Source organism: Triticum aestivum, chromosome 7A (genome assembly GCF_018294505.1).
Source record: "Triticum aestivum cultivar Chinese Spring chromosome 7A, IWGSC CS RefSeq v2.1, whole genome shotgun sequence".
Lineage (NCBI taxonomy): Eukaryota > Viridiplantae > Streptophyta > Magnoliopsida > Poales > Poaceae > Triticum > Triticum aestivum.
This window is the reverse complement of record NC_057812.1, coordinates 725,894,369-725,909,283: the sequence shown is the minus strand read 5'-3', so window position 1 is coordinate 725,909,283 and position 14,915 is coordinate 725,894,369. Positions and strand designations below refer to the sequence as shown.

At 44.8% G+C, this 14,915-nt stretch overlaps 2 long non-coding RNA genes across 3 annotated transcripts; both read left to right on the top strand.

Annotated features, from left to right (window-relative positions):
* The first annotated feature begins 6,201 nt into the window (after window positions 1-6,201).
* Window positions 6,202-8,305, top strand: LOC123147105 (uncharacterized). Its single transcript, XR_006473050.1, has 4 exons — window positions 6,202-6,762; window positions 6,908-6,996; window positions 7,796-7,851; window positions 7,987-8,305. It is a non-coding gene; the product is annotated as an uncharacterized lncRNA (long non-coding RNA).
* Window positions 8,306-8,314: 9 nt separating this feature from the next.
* On the top strand, window positions 8,315-10,559 carry LOC123147106 (uncharacterized). 2 transcript variants are annotated; one of them, XR_006473052.1, is made up of 3 exons: window positions 8,315-8,507; window positions 9,446-9,531; window positions 10,106-10,559. It is a non-coding gene; the product is annotated as an uncharacterized lncRNA (long non-coding RNA). The 2 variants fall into 2 exon arrangements; XR_006473051.1 differs by lacking the exon at window positions 8,315-8,507 and adding an exon at window positions 8,942-9,208.
* Window positions 10,560-14,915: the final 4,356 nt, after the last annotated feature.

The following is a 14,915-nucleotide window of genomic DNA, read 5'->3' as shown; positions in this document are numbered from 1 at the left end:
CCCAGTGCTCGCCTAAGTGTTTAAATCCTACCGAGTGGAGAGCGATCCTCCCACTCGGAGGCTTAGCTGCAGTCCAGCACTCACCTAAGTTCTCTCACCTAGAGACTTAGCTGCAGTCCGGCACTCGCCTAAGTTTGAAAAAATCCTACCGAGTGGAGAGCAAACCTCCCACTCGGGGGCTTAGCTGCAGCCCAGTGCTCGCCTAAGTTCTCTCACCTAGAGACTTAGTTACAGTCCGGCACTCGCCTAAGTTTGGAAAAATCCTACCAAGTGGAGAGCAAACCTCCCACTCGGGGGTTTAGCTGCAGCCCAGTGCTCGCCTAAGTGTTTAAAAATCCTACCGAGTGGAGAGTAAACCTCTCACTCGGAGGCTTAGCTACAGCCCAGTGCTCACCTAAGTACAAGACTCGACCCAATCCGCGAGTCGACCGCTACCTTCTCCCTCGGAGCTACGTTGCAAATACAAGATTATTCCGAGTGAAGATCAAGTTCCACTCGACGAATCAAACCGTGAAGATATCCAACGAGAAATCAAGTTCAGAAAAAGCCCAAAAGGTCCCAGACCTCAAAGTACTCGAGCCCTCGGCTCGGCGGAGTTTAAACGGTTACCAATCCACTCGGCATCCCGAGGTAAATTCAAAGTTTTTCACTCCTCAGGAGGAGGACTGGAAGGGGCGACGAACTCATCCAAGTCGATCCCGTCGGCGATACGGGTGGTAGCGACGATGAAAGTCTCCATGAAGTCTTGAAAGCTGTGCTTCCTGGTATTTGCAACTTGGATAGCCGCCAGCTTTTCTTCTCGCGCCTCCTTGCAATGGACGCGGACCAGAGACAGAGCGACATCAGCACCACATCTAGCAGAAGATTTCTTCCATTCCGCCACTCGACCTGGGACTTCGTTAAGTCGAGCCATCAGAGACTCGAGGTCGTTCTGAAGCGTCGTCCCAGGCCAGAGTGATGTGTTGATCCGCGACATTGCAACTTTTAGCCGAGCCAGATAATCAACGACGCTGGCAACACGAGACTCCAGTCCGAGCACGTTCATGGCAGCCTCATCCTTCACAAGAGAGTTAACAGGGTCCAAGCTTGGCTCCACTCGACCGGTCTCCTCTTCAAAGTTCTGACAGAATTCTGCAAACACGATTCAAGAGTAAGACAGTGGCCCTACACAGGCTTGGCAAAACTGCAAGACAGTCGGGGCAGAGTAATTACCTTCGAGCATGATGAACAACTTTTTGGCAAGTCCACCGAGATAAGCTTCCAGATCTTTTACCTTCCTCACTAGCTCACCCGCCTTGTCGTGCAGAGCCATCTTCTCCTTCTTCAGTCGACTGGCATCTCAATTAGCTGCCTCGAGAGCGGTTTTCAGTCTAGAGTTCTCCTGTTCAAGAGCTCCGACCGAAGCCAATTTCTCCTCTGCAAGCTTCGTTTTGCTTGAGGCCTCCTTCTGTGCCTCTGCAACGTCTTGGTCCTTCTTCTTCAGAGCTTCCTCCAGTTTATCTAAGGCGCGTCGAGTGGAACCAACATCAAGAATGGACAAGAAAGAAAAGCCACCCGTTAAGAATAGAGAACCTCACCAGCCATACCTTTCGCTTCTTCTTGCGCCTTCCTCAAATTCTCCTGAGCAAGCTTCAAGTTAAGGTTGAGCTGGATCTGCTGATTCTCCAACTCAGTATAGCGAGCTACAAGTTCGCAAGATTTCTGTAAAAAGGAAAATCAGTCGACAGACATCCAAGATAAGTTGCTTCCGAGTAACTAAGAGACAATGATGACGTTTCTAAGACCACAGCCGAATCAAAAACATTCGACAGTAGTCTCGGGGACTACACCCAGTGGGTGCACTCAGCGTGCCCCCACTGGTTCGACCAAAAAAAAAGTCGACTGCCCGCAGTCGACCGGATACAATTCCACTCGACCTGGCCCGACCAAACCGAGCGAAGAAATACAGCTACAGCAACACAATGTAAAGACTATAGTCGACTGCCAGCAGTCCACCGTAGTCTCGGGGACTACACCCAGTGGGTGCACTTAGCGTGCCCCCACTCGTCCAAAGGATTGGCAGACACACCCAGTGGGTGTACAGATACAGAAACAAAAGATCTTCGGAAAAGAGACTCTTCAAACAGCATATCATAACAGACCAAGTGTCGAGTCGACTGACCTCAACGTTGCTCTGAAGAGCCGAACTCGCGTCATAGGCTGCTTGGCTGGCCTCCCGAGCCATCTTCACTTGCTCCATCATGATCCCCGCCTGGCGTATAGCCTCCTTTGCAGCAGCCGCTTGGTCCTCAGGGACGGGGTACGCAGCAAAAAGCGAAGGTGGATCCGCAGTCGACGCCGAGGGCCGCGCACTCGCCAGAGGAACGGCGAAGGTCACAGAAGCCCGAGTGGTGTCACCACCATCCCAAGCCACGGCCTCGGACGCCGGAGCGGATTGGGGGTCTTGTCAGCCGACGCCCTCTTGTGCCTCCTCACTCTCAGCGGACCGTCGTCCTCGTCATCCGGGAGGTCGATAACATGAGGAGGAGCTACAAGGAAAACATTCAATCGACCAGAGTAGCAATAAAGGTTCAGTCGACTCAAAGGCAGGACGTCAGCAATCGTACCAGGGTTGGAGGTAACAGCGTCCTCCATCTCTTGGTCGTCGTTCCTGGCGGAGACCTCAGAAGTAGCACCGCTGCAAATCTCAAAATTCAATCAGTTGGTTCAGTGAATCGACCAAGGATCCGTCCACGGTCGACAAAGGAAAGCAAGTCTTATTATTACCCGGAAATGGTAGGAACAGCCATCTTCATCTTGGGCAGATCCTTGGGCGGCTTGGATGGCGTCGCTCGTGGATGCTTGGGAGCCTTCCCAGTCGGCGGAGGAGAAGAGGTCCGAGGGCGTTTCGACGACTGCCCAACAGGAGCAGTCGCCTTGCCACATTCCCGCGCTGGATCGTGGGTGAGCTTGGATCGCCCCTCCGGGCGGGGGGGTTCAACCTCCTCCTCCTCCCCTTTGCTGGAGAAGATGTCGTCGCCTCCCTCTCCCTCACCGTCGGACTCCCACTCGCCTTGGTCGTCCCCGCTCTCGCCTCCGCTCGCCTCCCCTTCCTCAGTCGACCCCTGTGCCCCGTTGGGCGTCGAGTACATCTCGGTGGTCGCCTGGAAAACAACAGACAAGACGAAGGTCAATCGACTTATTCAAATAAGACCAATGCAGAAGACAAGATATCAGTCGGGAGCACAAAGACATACCTGGTCCACCTCATACGAGTTGTCGAGAGGGGTTACCCTCCTGGCTCCTCGGGGGTTGTCTTTGTTCCCCGTGATGCTCGACAGCCACCCCTCCACCATCTCGTCGGTGACCTCCTCCGGGTGGACCCGAGTGGTGTCGTCAAGACCCGAATACAGCCACATTGGGTGGTCGCGGGCCTGGAGCGGTTGGATGCGCCTTTGAAGGAAGACCTCCAGCAGGTCCATACCAGTCACACCCTCGCGGACAAGCTCAACCACTCGACCTGCCAGCACCTTGACTTGGGCCTTTTCCTCCGGCGCGACTTTCAGAGAGGCAGGCTTCTCGGCTCGGTCGAGAGAAAAAAGAGGAAGACCAGTCGACTGTCCTGGGGTCGCCTCGTCCTTGCAGTAGAACCAGGTCGATTGCCAGCCACGGACCGACTCCGGGAAGGTGATAGATGGAAAACAGCTCTTCCCCCTCATCTGGATCGCCAGGCCCCCGCACAGCTGGATCACCTGCGTCCTCTCGTCACTCGACTTAGCCTTCTTGACTGATTGAGAATTGCAGGTAAAGATGTGTTTGAAGAGTCCCCAATGGGGTCGACAACCCAAGAAAGCCTCACACATGGAGATGAAAGCAGCAAGGTAGACAATGGAGTTGGGAGTGAAGTGGTGGAGCTGCGCTCCGAAGAAATTCAGGAAACTCCGGAAGAAAGGATGGGGCGGCAGAGAAAACCCTCGGTCGATGTGGGTGGCTAGGAGCACGCACTCACCGTCATGGGGTTGAGGTTCGATCTCTCCCCCCGGAAGACGCGCAGCTTCATGGGGAATGACTCCCCCCTCGACCATATCGTCGAGATCCTCTTGCCGGAGCACCGATGGCATCCAGTCGCCCTGGATCCAACCTTTGGGCAGAGCGGTCCTAGAGGAAGATCCGCCCCGAGCTGACCTCTTCCCTTTCCCCGCCGCCGCCGCCTTCTTCGCGCGCTCCAGAGCGGAGGTCTTGCTCTTCGTCATCATCGTCGGCGAAGTCTCGCACGGGCCTGCTGCGTTGGGGTGGGAACGGAGGTGGCGGAGGGACTTGCGAAGGGGGAGAGGTGGAAGAAAGGAGGAGAATAGAGCGCGCTGCTTGGAAACCCCAAGCCGTCGATTTATAAGGGACCGCTTCCGAGTGGCTGACTGGTAGGCCCAGGCTATCCAGTCAAATCCCGCAGCAGACGCGCGCGCAGTACGTGGCGAAAAAGACGACGCGGGGATCGAGGAGCTTTCGCTTTATCGCTTCCGATTACTGCAGCCGCTCCCGTCCCGCGCACTTCCCAAAATCCGAATCCCGCGACATCTGCGGGCCATAAAACAACTTGTCAAAACAGAAGACCCCGATCGCGCCGGCGCTTGGTATGTCACAAACAAAGAAATTCACTCGACGAAAGGCCTGGAATGGATCAAGGCGACTGAAAAAGGTTGGCAACGTCATCCGTGACGATTGACCCAAAACGAGGCGCTCACATAGCCCGAAGAACCAGTCGGAAAGATATCCAACTCTTTCCCCACTCTAACCTCGATCCATTCGGGGGCTAATGATGAAGACATGTACCTAGGGTAGGGACACGGACCTGACCAAAGAGTCCTACCCTAGGACACCCCTAGGAGAAGTCACCTTTCAATCGACTTGAAGGTATCCCACTCGACGGGTTCAAGACACTCGACCAAGAAGCTATCACTCGACCATGAAGCCAACCACTCGACTGCCAGGAGACCTAAAGTCACTCCGCAGGCAAACGTCGGCTGTTAAGTAGTCTTTATGATCATTATAGCACTTTATTAGGGACGTTACCAGAAACGCCCAACCTTAAATGTACCTTAAACCCTGCATTGCTGAGGGTGGGAGGGGTCCGGCGAACTCTATATAAGCCACCCCCCTCCTCAGTATGAAGGGTTGGCACCCCTGTATCCATACACGCATAATCCAGTCGACCGCCTCCGGGCTCCGAGACGTAGGGCTATTACTTCCTCTAAGAAGGGCCTGAACTCGTAAACCTCGCATGTAACAACTTCCCAGTAGCTAAGATCTAGCCTCTCCATATTCACCCCCCTACATCACTGTCAGAGTTAGAACCACGACAGAAGGCACTGGCCAGTGGAGTGAACCCTAACTTAGTTCACTCACTCCCTCTCGTACAACCCTAGTCGTCAGTTACTGTTCCTCTCTTTGTGCTGCTTCCGGCGATCCCATCCCGACGACCGCGTGCATGGTTGGTCAGGAGAGCAGGTGCCTCCGGAACCCTGTCGTTCGAGATCCTGTCCGGGAGAACAGCAATAAGGTCTTTGGGGAGCGTCTCGACGCAACTGCTCCCGGTCCGTCCCCAACTTCGTCCGCCTCTGCTTCCACTACTTCCCCTCCATCGACACCATGGCCGACGACGCCGCCTCCAAGAAGAAGGCCACGGACGACGCCGAGGCTGCTGCTGCCGCCGCCGCGTTGGCCTGACCAACCGGAGGGTATGAACTGTTCATCCCTCGTTTACTCGTACTTATGCTAGCCGTATATGTGCTGCTCACAGATGGTTCGATTCTATGTTCTGTACGCGCTAGTATTCTTAGGTATCGCTATGAGGTGCATACCTTTTATACCATGCGTACTGTTAACTCGTGGATCTATACCTATACTAATTACAGACTCCCAAGAAATTACCACGTTAATTAGATTTTACAAGCCGTCCATCTGGTGGGACCGAATTATTGCGGTGTAGATTCAATCATAAAATCATCAGTTATAAAAAAAAAGTTTTCTTCGGTTGTAAAACAAAAGGAAAAAAACTAATGCCGTTAGTTCCTAAGATTAAATCTAATGGTTAAGATCTAATACAACAGCAATCTAATGGAAACGATCTAATACAACAGCCAGCACGCGTAAATGACCAGGCATGTACATATATAATTACAATATAGAGAGTCCATGCGTTCTATTCCACCCATTGGACAAAAGCCCCGTGTGTTCTCCCCCCGCTGGCATCTCCTTTCTTCTGTATTTCTTTTTATCCGCGGCGTGTTAGATCCAGCAGCAAATCATGGCGGATAGGCTTTGGCCTCTTCCTCTGGCTGCCATCCTCCTCCTCCTCCTCCTCTCTCTCTCTCTCTCTCTCTCTCTCTCTCTCTCTCTTGCAGGTGCTGAAGAGAATTCAGCAAGTTAGAACCAACGTGCCATCGTTCCAGAACACAAGCAGTACACATGGCCAAAGGACAGGCAATATCATGCTCTGTCATGCCTCCAAAAAAAGTAAGATCCTTCTGATGAATTTGGTTATGGCTACGTATTGCTCTCCTGCCCTAGCTCACTTGATATGATCCAGGTGGCAAAACCTGAAGTTTGGGCAAAGTTCAGACTAATGTTTGGTTTCTAGGTTCCCCGCTTTCTTCGGAATCTCTTTTGTGTTGTCTCTAAGGTTATAGTTTAATTATATAGTACCATGACACCGGGTAATTGTTACAAGATGATGCAATTGATTACTTAAAGACATGCTATCAGACCTGCGTGTTGCAGATCACTGTACGTACATATTCTGAACCATGAATTTTTTTTATGCTTTAAAGTAGTCCGCCTCTACCTTGCTATTGTTATTCAATATAGTATTCTACAAAAATATCCACGGCAGATGAAATTTCAGTCCTAAGTGAAATAAAGTTTGATGCAGGTGTTCAGCCTCGCAGTGATTGCTTTCATGCCGACTCAGCTGTGAAGAAAGAAGATTTGAACATGCATGATAAAGGATGTTGGAATTAGGTATATTCTTTAATTGTCCAATGTTGTTTATTGCGCAGCCTTAATTTCCTACTCGAGTTGGCCTGATTATATTTTTTATATGCAACGCCATGTTTGATATTAGCATAATCTTGATTTGTTGTTAGCTAGGTTTATATTTCTCTGTTAATTTTTTTTCTTTTCAAAAAGGAGGTTGAAACCCCCCTGCCTCTTCTGATTAGTAATAGTCCAGCTAATATTAGTACTTGCCTATGTATATGTGTTGCTAACTTGTGTCATAATTGGGCTAGGTGATGTCCAGCTAGGTGTTGCAGTTTGGCCATGTAGTTGTGTTAGTAGCAGGCTGTGTCCAGGTTGGTTTAGAGTTCTGTACGAGCAGGTTTAGGTTGAGTTGGGTAGGATATTCATTGGCCCGTGTCGCTGCATGTATATGTGCAGCTGGTCCTAAGTTTTGTGACAGTGGGACACTTTCCTTCTACCAAACTTACATGGATCCTCTCCCATGATCCTGATCTCTAATACGTGAAATAAAAAAATCCAATTCTAATGATAATATCAGCGTCTCCCTTTATCATACGGACCTCTAAATCCACAGTTATTCAATCCAGCCCAAGACGTTGTCCATCGAGGAACCACTAATGCCCATGGTACGAGTAAAGAAAAAGTTATCTTTCAATCCAGTTCATTTTTGTGATGTCTTATACATGGACTGTGCTTCTGACATCTATCTTATATGCGCATTGTGTTTCTCACGTTCTATCTTGGGCCTGATTTGATGGGTTTTATAAGAATACAAACTGATTCGTCTTCTTTTTTTAAGGTTCCAAGGATAATATCAATTGATTTTATTTTCAACAAGGTTCTAATTTTAAACAGGTATGTTCTCTTTGTTTTGAGTAATTTATGTGAAGGACGACCAGTTAATTGGTTCCTAGGCTAGGATCATTGTTGGGCACAGGTTATTATCTGCAAGACAGAAAATGATCCTGTTCCATGCATTGGACTTTGCAGGTATGCAGATTTTTTTTACCTTATCCAAACAAGCAACCAGATCACGAAATTGACGAGATTCTACTTAACCTTTTCTGAATGCCTGATACTGAATCGGAACAAAACTATGGCAACCCTGCCATGCAAAATAGGCCCATGCATGAATCATATATCTCATGAGGTGACAGTCGTTCCCAAGTTTACATTGCCTAATACATTGGAGGTTAGAGTTGTCTATATTCTCTGGAGTTGTTTTTCTAATTGTTAGGGTACTGAATTTTGCATTGTTAATAAGTAACAACTGTACGTGACATCAGCCCGTGCACTCTAACTAAGTCAATCTACGTCGAAATATGATGAATGTATGATTGGTTTAGAGAGTAGACAGATCTGCTAAATATGTTTTGTTCCAGATATTTGCAGCATAATCAGATTATTTTCCCAATAACCTAACAGAAAATAAACCCCATGGCAGTCAAACCCAATACACCTCGGGTACCCAAACTAGACGCAACCGAATTCCAGGGTACCAAGTTATAAAGGTAAATCTTACATACAAGTAACAAAACTAAACATGTACGTGAGAGTAATCTACAATCATGGAAGATAATTTCCTATTTTCCAGAAATTGGCATTTGTTTTTTGGAATGTGTACGTGAGAAAGTTTTTTTTAATGCCATGTCTCTACTGGAGACACCGATTCAGTGGAGTTTCCAGCATAGTTGGCAAAGCCTAGAAACAACTCGGCATTGTGTGCCGAGTTCTGTTCTCGGCAAAGGCACTAGATAAACACTACAATAGCCATTGCCGAGTATCAAAAAAGGAGTACTTGGAAAACTACCACGTTAGGAATAATATGCATGTTAATTCGTTGAACACACATATAGGGTGGCAGATAATGGACATGAGATATGTGCGCCGGTTTGTTCGGTTTGATAAATACGATTTTACCTAAATATTGTATATGTACTTCGGTAAATACAATATGGATGTATAATTTTTTTTGTTTCATTATATACCAAATTATATAATGGAGGTTTTTGTACATACACCATAAGCCAAAAGTTCATGTGAATTCAAAATATCGACAAAAACAGTTTACTTTTGTCTATATATATGTTAATATATTTGTATTTAACTATTAGGATACCAGTAATATAATTTAAAGGGAACATGTCCAGATCAAGACATTATGGTATGACGGAAGCAAAGGAGATGCACAAAAGTGCAATTGACGAAACATGTACAGATGTTCAACCACATGACTATTTTCTCTATGCATAATTTTATTATATCAGTTGGAGACTGGGATTTTGTCTTTTTATGAGAAAAAAATCGGAACAAGATAAATAGTCTTAAAAAATGGTCTGTGATATGTGCATCTATTACTTTTCTCTTTAAAAAGGTCTAACAGTTTTTGTTGTTCATACTATGAGGCTCTTTCATCTTATATCTAAAGTAAACTTCTTAATTACTGTAGAGACTGTTCGGAGGAGATGTCAAGTGAATGAACCATCAGTGGTTTTATTTTCAGTGTGTTGAAGGCAATATATACCAAGATTAGAGGTGATTAAATAATTCAATTATTTTATGTAGATACAGAACATTTGAGTATATGCGTCATTCCATATTATATTTTTAAGTATTAAATTTTGACAAAAATAATATTTGAATATAAAACATATATTTTCATTGGACAAGATGTAACTGTTCCAATAGAAATTTGGGAATTCTCAATTTCCTTACTCCCGGTAAATGAAATTTAGTCTCAAAACATCATCACATTGTAAGGTATTAAACTAGCCCGTGCGAATGCACGGGTTGACGACTAATAAGTCTAATCAAAAAAGTGCTAATATTTCCAACAAACTATAAATATCCATCCCCTCATTGTCAGCACTAGTCTCTACCACTAGGCTAATAAAAAATTAAAATCCAAAGACCGCACAAATTTGATTACTTAAATGATATTTGTTCCTAGCAGAGCTGAGCTGCTTGCCAGAGTGTGGATCCTCTGCGACTGAGCTGAAGCCACGCTCCTTCTCATCATCAACCTCTGGCCGCATTTTCCCTTCCTTTCTTGCCTCGCCTGATACTGAATCCTTCCATGAATGATGATATTTTACCTATATGCATGCAGGTTGCTGCTGGATCCTCGGCCGCAGGGGATCCCAGGACGGAGCGTGGCGAGGTTTGACCCACAGCTCGCGAGTGAGGGCCTGGCGGCTTCGGGCGGAGGAGGCAGCAACGACTGTGTCAGGCCTCCCCTGCTCACCGATACGTTGGGCCCATGCGCGAGGCAACTCTGCGGGGTGGGGCCCCCTCCGGCGAGCCCCCCACCGCTTCTCCATGGCCCCCTTCTGGCCATCTGTGATTCCGTGGTGGCGCCATGAGAGGATACCGTGGGTGAAAATGTGAAATGATGGTGCATATGTGACGCGGTGGGCTGGGTCCTCCACCTCAGCCCATGGACCCGTCCCAAGGTGATTAGGAGAGTCTTATGATCAACCAATCACTGAGGCAGATGCGTACAAGGTGGATCAACGCTTGCTGATTGCCTTGATGTTTGATGCATTTGTGCATCGTGTTTTTAATTTCTATACAGTGTACACATGGACATGGATCTCCAACACATAATGTAGATTAGCACAGGTTGATCTTACCAAACTATGTTTCGCAGTTTCTGGTCGTCGGCTTTATTTCTTTGCCCACTAAGGGCCTCTTTGATTCGCATGATTATGAAAACATATGAATAGGAAAAGTAGAGTATTGAAGGGGCAATGCCCACTTAAATCCTATAGGATTTGCAAGAAGTGTTTGATGTCATAGAAAAAATAAAGAAATTGTAAAAAAAAGATCGGAGTGGATGTTAGATTTCCTTTGAAATGTAGTACAAAAGATTTCATAGAAAAAATTCCTATGAGAATCAATCCTATGAATTAAAGGACCAACATAGGTAAAAATCCTAAAAATTTTAATCCTCCAAAATTCCTATAGAATTCCTTTGAATCAAAGGAGCCCTAACCTTTTGCAGCTGCGCCGATTCATAGAATCTGCCTGCCTAGACACCTAAGACATGTGTGAACAAGGCATAAGATCTGCATAGCCGGCTCGATCAGAAACGGCCGTCTTCTGCAGGTCACGATCTTGATGAGGCCACCAGCCCAGGTCATGGTTGGGGTGCTTGTCCATGTTCTTGCTGTACTGCTACTCCAGCAGTACGCATGGTCCGTGCATGTTGCTGGTTCCCTCGCTCTCCTCCAAGTGGCTTCAGAATTCAGCTGTAATAGCAGTATTATTTTCTGCGGTCCACGGAAGTTTGCTCAGTCACCTAACTCTGATTTTGTGTACTACTCAGAGTGATTTCGATGAGGACATATACGAGTACTCTACTCCTAGTTGCTCCGATCAACAGTCTCATGATATATTCAATTTGACATACATGCATGCATGACTCGTTTCTGCAAGTAACAATAGTTCACGTCTCATTATAAACAAGTTTCTGCAGTCCAAGGAAATTCGCTCAGTCATCTACCTCTGATTTTGCGTATTCACGGTGACTTCCATGAGGACATATAATAGTAGTAGTACTTGTTTGTTTATACTCCCTCCGATCCTTTTTAGTCTGAATATAAGTTTTGTCTGAAGTCGAAGACTTTGTACTTTGACCAAACTTATAGAAAAAACTATCAACATTCACAATGTGAAAGCATTCTTGTTAGATGCATTACGAAATGTAGTTTCATAGTATATGCATTTGGTATTGTAGATGCTGATATTTTTTAATATAAATTTGGTCAAACCTTGCAAAGTTTGACTTGACACAAATCTAATACGCGAAGTAAAAAGTACCGGAGGGTGAACATATGACTCTTTTTCAATCAAAGGTCCCATTATATATTTAAGTTGACATACATGACATCGGCCGGTGGCTAGAGCTATAATTCATGCATGCATAAATGATTCGTGTTTGCAAGTAGCAATAGCTCACGCCTCTTTGTAAATAATTTTTTTTGTGGAGCTTTCGCTCAAGGACGAGGATGTTTGTATTTAGTAGGACCTTTGCAGGCGATGTGGTTATGATTTGGTGCTAGTTATTTCTGAATGCAATAATGTTAGTTTGAACAAAATGATGATATGCATATGGTTTACTTACTTGTAATTCGCACACCAAAGGCTATGCCAATTTGAAACTAAGAAATAATACCTGAGCCTTCTATTTTTTTTTATTAAATACTAGCACATATACCCGTGCGTTGCTACGGGAGAGATATTTTTTTGCGAGACGCAACGGGAAAGATAATTAATGTGTCATCCAAAAAGGGCCTCCGCAATGGTAGGCGACAGAGGAAGGAGTTATGGTCTTCTCCCGGACATGTTTGAAACGCGAAATTTGACATACATGACATCGGCCGGTGGCTAGAGCTATAATTCATGCATGCATGTATGATTCGTGTTTGCAAGTAGCAATAGCTCACGCCTCTTTGTAAGTAATTTTTTTTTTGTGGAGCTTTCACTCAAGGACGAGGATGTTTGTATTTAGTAGGACCTTTGTGGGCGATGTGGTTATGATGTGGTGCTAGTTATTTCTGAATGCAATACTATTAGTTTGAACAAACTGATGATATGCAGATGGTTTACTTACTTGTAATTAGCACACCAAAGGCTATGCCAATTTGAAACTAAGAAATAATATCTGAGCCTTCTATTTTTTTATTAAATACATGTCCTTTCTTTAGAGGCTTATTATTTAAGTGGTAGTATCTTTAAACTTGTTTAAACAAGTTTGACTCAGGACAAACTTAAACAAGTTTTGCAAGGTGTGTTTGATGTTGTAGAGCTTACCATATTTTTCTATAGAACTGGCCAATATTTCGAAACGGAGGTAGTATATGTCCGTGTTGACACCCACACAAGGAAACTGAGCAAGGACATATACTAACTCCGTTTCAGAATATTTGAGTGGAGTCGTAGTTCATATCGTGTGATCAAGAAGCATCAATATGTGAAGGATGAATCTAGAGGCATCGAGTTTTAAGGACGATTACGATACCCTATTTAGTGAAAATTCCCGAGTTTTCCCTCTGGTACAACAACAACCAAACAACTTCAATGTCACATATTTTTTGCATCCCTCAGAAAGGCGTTTTTTTTTGGGTTAGGATTGCTGGCCGGTGGAAGAGTAAGTAAATCTGACATGCATGCACGCATGGCAATTTCAGTTTAGCAATCAACGAATGCATTCGACACACCAAATCAATAGCATGCGTGTAAGGTACTATGACGAACGTTCTTTTACTCTCTCTCTCTCTCTCTCTCTCTCTCTCTCTCTCTCTCTCTCTCTCTCTCTCTCTCTCTCTCTCGTGCTGCACGAACATTCACATGCATTCACGTATAAAGACATGGATCGAACGTGTAGGTAGATGGAGACGCGACAGGTGGTCGAGAGTTCTCACTGCTCATGCATGCACAAAAGCGAGACACCGCACATGCATGGATAGACGGGTGCCAAGCTTCACTCACGCTTCTCACCGTGTACCAGTGTATGCATGTACCCTGGCGAGCTACTTTTACTACTACTCGTTGTTACGACCACCACGTGCACGTGTGTGGAGCACGAAGGTTGATGGAATGGAAGATGGATGGGGGAGGGGGGCGCACCGCGACTAGGGAAGAAGAGCCATACGCATATGGCCATGCACGCATGGCCCCCTGCACATCGTAGCTACTAGAGCTGCTACTGCTAGCCTGATTGTTCCTTCCTTTCGCTTTCCTCGTGTTGTCTGTACCCCTCTACGTACCTCTAAACTAGTACTACCTCTGTTCCATGGCTGGAGCTATATTTTGCTCTAAGGAAGAACCAAGATTCCTTGGCTGGGAAAAAAAACATTTCTCCGGCTAGCTAGATTATCTTGCCTTGCGTAGTACAATAATGCTAGGGTGGGCACGCATACATAGCATACTGTAGCTATTGCATTTTTTAAAACCGAACACTTCAAATTTCAAGTTGTTTTTGAAAGCACCAACACTTCCAAATACTATATATGAAATGTTTCAAAAACAGAATGTTTTTCTGAAGACACAAACATTTTTGAAAAAAAGATGAATATTTTTTGTATTGTGAGAAGATTTTTTTAAAATTGCAAACATTGTTTTGTTTGCATGAACATTTTTCAGAAAAGACGAACATTATTTTGAAATCGCGAACATTTTTCACAAAGACGAACATTGTTTTGAGAGCATGAACATTTTTCAAAAAGACGAACATTTTCCAAATTGCGAACATTATCTTGAAAAACGTGAATTTGTTTTAAAATTTACAAACATCTTTTGAAAATGTGACATTTTTCAACTTTACAAACATTTTGAATATGCAAACATTTCTGAAAATTTGGGAACAATTTTTCAAACATAATTTTTTTATGAAACAATTCGAACATTTCTTGAATTGTGCAAACATTTTTTATAGTTTTGAAAATTGCAAACATTGTTTTGATTGCATGAATATTTTTCAGAAAAGACGAACAATGTTTTGAAATGGCGAACATTTTTCACAAAGACGAACATTGTTTTGAAAGTGCGGACAATTTCCCAATTGCAAACATTATCTTGAAAAACATGAATTTGTTATGAAATATAAGATCAATTTTTTAAAATGTGACATTTTTCCACCTTACGAACATTTTGAATATGCAAACATTTTTTAAAATTTTGGAATTTTTTTTTGAAACACGAACATTTACTAGAATTTCTGAACATTTTTTCGAAGACATGAACAGTTTTTTAAAACCCTGAAAATATCTTCAAATTGGGGAACAATTTTGAATCCTGGACATTTTATAAATTACAATTTTTTTAAAAAAAGAAATAGAAAAAGGAAAATAAAAGAAGAAAGAGACAGAAAAGATAAAAACAAAAAAAGAAACAGAAAGGAAAAACGGAAACAGAAA